Raw genomic sequence first — 4,577 nt, 5'->3', positions numbered from 1 at the left:
ATGTTTTGTGGCAAAAATGGCAGAAAACGACACGTTGATGTGGGTTTCCAGGATTGGGGGTCTCAGAACCTCTTTTCTAGAGTTTTAGACCTTGGAAAATCAATGGGCTATCTTAGAGTGTCCATTTCTTGGCATTTTAACCCTCTTTGGGTAAAAGTTTTTGTTTTGTGGCACACAATGGTAGAAAATGCTGCTTTGCTGTGGTAATATATCTTTTGATACTTGAAAGACCTTTAGATATTGCACTTTTTGTTTGAATTTCCCAACATTCTACGACCACTGTTTCAATATTCCTGGGAAAGAAGAAGAAAAAACGGAGACACATCAGTTCAAAAACAAAATATGATTTTCCCTGTTGTACAAGGTGAAAAGGGCTGTATTTCGGTGTTGGGTATTTACCTTGGTGATTACAATGGTGTGCTTCTTATTTTTACTCGATGCTATTTTTGAGGAGGTTCAGGTGTTCTTTTCATATTTCTCATAAATTTGTTTCCGCAAAACAATTTTACTGTTAAGATTAATCAAAGTAATACTTACCATTCCTAGATGAGCTCCAGATGCCAGTTTTGATTACTAGGCAATTTTTTTTTTCCAAAGAATGTGCTTAAATTTTTGTGTACTACGGGCCGTGGTTTGCTTTTTACTAGGTTGCAACTATTTCTGTAACTATGATTTAACAATAATATTAACATCAATAACAAAGACAACTTGAAGTTACTTACCCTCGGTGGCACCATATCTTGCTCTGACGCAGAACATGTCCCTTTGGAACCAATTTTCAATTCTGCTAATTTCAAACCAGTCTCCAGCATACTAAAAAAAATAATAATAACAAATTAAAATTTTAATGGTAGAGGTGAAGAATTCGCGACAAAATTACTGCAGCAGTTGTATCAATAGTAAATTTAGGAGTGAGCCAATAATTTTCACATTTATGGTGTGTTCAATAACGTAGCTAGGTTTTCGTTTTGAGTTAAGGAGCTTTATTTATAAAAGTAAAGAGGCACTTGATAAAATAATACCAAGAAGCTCAATACATGGTGTCAGGGGCAGATACAGAATTAATATCTGTGGAGCATCGGCCAGCGGGAAGGCACTTGCTTATAAAACTACCCCTGGATCCACCCTTGGTTGGGCTTGTAAAGGACACGCCTGGGTGTGTAATATTATTCGTAACATAAACATTACAACAACGTTTAAACATGTAGTAAGGGTTCATAAAAAGCCTAAATAGCTTAACAGGTAAGCAAAAAAACTATTCAAGGCAAATAAATGGTATCATATATCAGGGCATGATGAGCCTCTCAACCCCATGACAGACGCTCTCCGGAACCCTGCTTCCCACAGGGAAAAGAACATTATATAGAGAACACAGGATGTGTTGGTATCATCGATGGTCTCCTAACAGGGCCATATCCAGTAAGGGAGAGGGGTTACGGAGTTTGACCCCTCCCCCCTTAATTTTTTTTTACTTGCAAAACTTAAGAAAATAAATATAACAATTTTTTGGTGGGTTTTATATTTTTATTTGCAAAGCCCCCCCCCCCCCCGTCTCAGACAAAAATTCTGGATGTGCCCTTATCTCCTAAATTGACGTTTATTTCTAACACTGTAGCTATGACACCTTGCTACGGTTAAAAAACACTAAAAATAAATAAACCGATTCTTATAAAAGGTAAAAATACTAGTAAGTGGCATAATCTGAGTCCTTTCATAAGTCATCCTGACAGGAACCTGGGAATTAAAGCTACTTAAAACACAAATTACAGGGTTTTACAGATCGCCTAGTGGCAGAATCACGTGGTAGTATCAGATGCAAACCACGATGGACAGTAAAAGTATGCGACCAAGTGGAGCAGCGATTCAAAACGTACTCATGGATTAATGAGAAATATAATATACTCAAAACACACAGCGGAAAAATTTCTTCAATTTTCGTCGAACACCAATATTTTTACCACCTTTGAACAAATGTCTTCAACATCAAACTTCATCGAAAATAGTCCCTAGATATTTCACAGAATTCCTATGGGTCACAACATACTTCTTCAACCAAGTATAATAATTTTTCATCGAAAAATTATCTTCATCAAAAATAGTCCCTATATATTTCACAGAATTCCTACTGGTCACAACATACTCCTTCAACCAAGTATAATAATCTTTTATCGAAAAATTACCTTTATCTAAAATAGTCCCTAGATATCTCACAGGATTCCTACTGGTCACAACATACTCCTTCAAACAAGTATAATAATTTTTCATCGAAAAATTATCTTCATCAAAAATAGTCCCTATATATTTCCCAGAATTCCTACTGGTCACAACATACTCCTTCTACCAAGTATAATAATTTTTCTTCGAAAAATTGTCTTCATCAAAAATAGTCCCTAGATATTTCACAGAATTCCTACGGGTCACTACATACTCCTTCAACAAATTATAATAATTTTTCGACCGAGTAAATAATCAAAGAGGTTGTCTCTACAATTTAGTTTTAATTTGTTGACATGCCATCACTTTTCAATAATTGTAATGTCCACAAATAATATATTTTACATCTTTTTTCAGACCTACCAGTTAAAGTAAAAGAGGCATCATCCGTAAGAAATATTAGCGCTTTACTAGAATTAGAGCCTAGAATATTACCATTAATCTCTGTACTTTACCTAGAAAGTGTCACAAACATATCGTTAATGTAAATAGCGAACAATAATGACCCAAGTGAAGATCCCTTGGGAACCCCATACCTGACATTGTATATCCTTGATTTTTTACCATTCAATTTTAAAAAATAAATACCTACTCGACAAATATGAGGTTATCAACTTTTAGGCCCTTCCTTTAACTCTGCAATTATCATTTCTACTCGGTAAAATTTGATGATCTACAGTATCAAAAGCTCTTAAGAAATTTAGAAACACGGTGGCAACTTTCCGTCAACTTTCCAGACCATCATTTATAAAATTTTCAGGAGGAGTTCTGCTCATTTAAGGAAGGGAGCATAACTATGAGAAAGAGCTGTTTTACACACATAAAATTATAAAAAACTATGCATTTGTGCACAATTTGTGTTTCATTAGAGTGAGGTTTGACATCAGCCTCTATTGCATTATGGCCACACTGCTAGATGATTACAAGGATGTGAGGAGAAAATCTAAGAGGTAACAGAATGGGATATTCTAAGTTTAGCTAAAAGCGTACCTTGCGTATAGATTTGTTTTTAGAAAGGGCTGGGAAATTTTTTTGAAAGCAAACAGCAAAGTTTAGAAGATATGGTAGATTAACTTATAGTAGTAGATAGTAGACTACTTATAAGTAGCTTGCTTGGCTACTTATAAGTAGCCTCCTATCAATTGTTAGTGTAGGGTCGTTTCAGTGAAACCATACAGCTCTTAAATACCAAACCCAAGTCACCTTCTATTATTATTATTATTATTATTATTATCATTATTATTATTATTATTATTATTATTATTATTATTATTATTATTATTATTATTATTATTATTATTATTATTATTATTATTATTATTATTATTATTATTATTATTATTATTATTATTATTATTATTATTATTATTATTATTATTATTATTATTATTATTATTATTATTATTATTATTATTATTATTATTATTATTATTATTATTATTATTATTATTATTATTATTATTATTATTATTATTATTATTATTATTATTATTATTATTATTATTATTATTATCATTATTATCATTATTATTATTATTATTATTATTATTATTATTAATATTATTATCATTATTTTCATTATTATTATTATCCCGATTAATTTGAATTGACATGAGCTTTTACGGGTATCAGTTTTCCAAATTATAAAGGATATATTGCATAATAATAAACATATTAATTAATCTCATCCAGCAATGCAAACTTGAAATAAATATGTTTTAAATATTTGAATAATTCATAATTTATCCCTTATATTCAAAAACAGTTTGATTTATCTTTCAAATTCTCTTTTTTTTTCATTTTGATGATAACGTGGGGCCCTTTCAAATGCAGCACCCGATTAGGCCTAATCACTCCAATTGCTCTTTATCGGGCCCAGTATTTTATTCGGCACTTCTAACTATACCCGTAAAACCACTTACCTGAGTGTAATCAAAGTCAGGTTTAGTGGCAATGTTTGGGCAACTTGCAGAAACAAGTGCGAAAGTAGCAATGAAGCAAGCAACACGGTACATTTTCCTTGTTTTCACTAATAATAAACGCGAATTTTTCGTTGTTTTTATAGCAGGAAGAAAGAGTTAAGATAAGAATTATCTAAAAACAATGTTGGGAAATGGATGAGCAAAGTTTAGTCTTTATTAATTAAACAAACAAACCTGTACCAGGAAATAGCGATCACATCCCACAAATCTAAAAGGTTAAAGCTTTCTTGGCAGATAATATTAAACAGCTCATGGCAACAAACTTAAGCACGGTAAATGCGGCTGATAATTTGGTGACTATGGTTGAAAAAAATATAAAGAAGAAGTTATTTACATTGTGTATATTTTTTTATATAAAAGGGGCTTTCGATAATGCTTGGC

General features: G+C 31.9%; 1 long non-coding RNA gene across 1 annotated transcript; it reads right to left on the bottom strand.

Annotated features, from left to right (window-relative positions):
- Window positions 1–674: 674 nt before the first annotated feature.
- On the bottom strand, window positions 675–4,291 carry LOC148942369 (uncharacterized). Its single transcript, XR_016143192.1, has 2 exons — window positions 4,137–4,291; window positions 675–813 (listed from the first exon to the last, which is right to left on the bottom strand). It is a non-coding gene; the product is annotated as an uncharacterized LOC148942369 (long non-coding RNA).
- Window positions 4,292–4,577: the final 286 nt, after the last annotated feature.

This window comes from Artemia sp. Qi Xiang Cuo, chromosome 17 (genome assembly GCF_049724085.1).
Source record: "Artemia sp. Qi Xiang Cuo chromosome 17, ASM4972408v1, whole genome shotgun sequence".
Classification (NCBI taxonomy): Eukaryota; Metazoa; Arthropoda; class Branchiopoda; order Anostraca; family Artemiidae; genus Artemia; species Artemia sp. Qi Xiang Cuo.
Note: the sequence above shows the minus strand (reverse complement) of the source record. Positions and strands in the feature narration are given on the sequence as shown.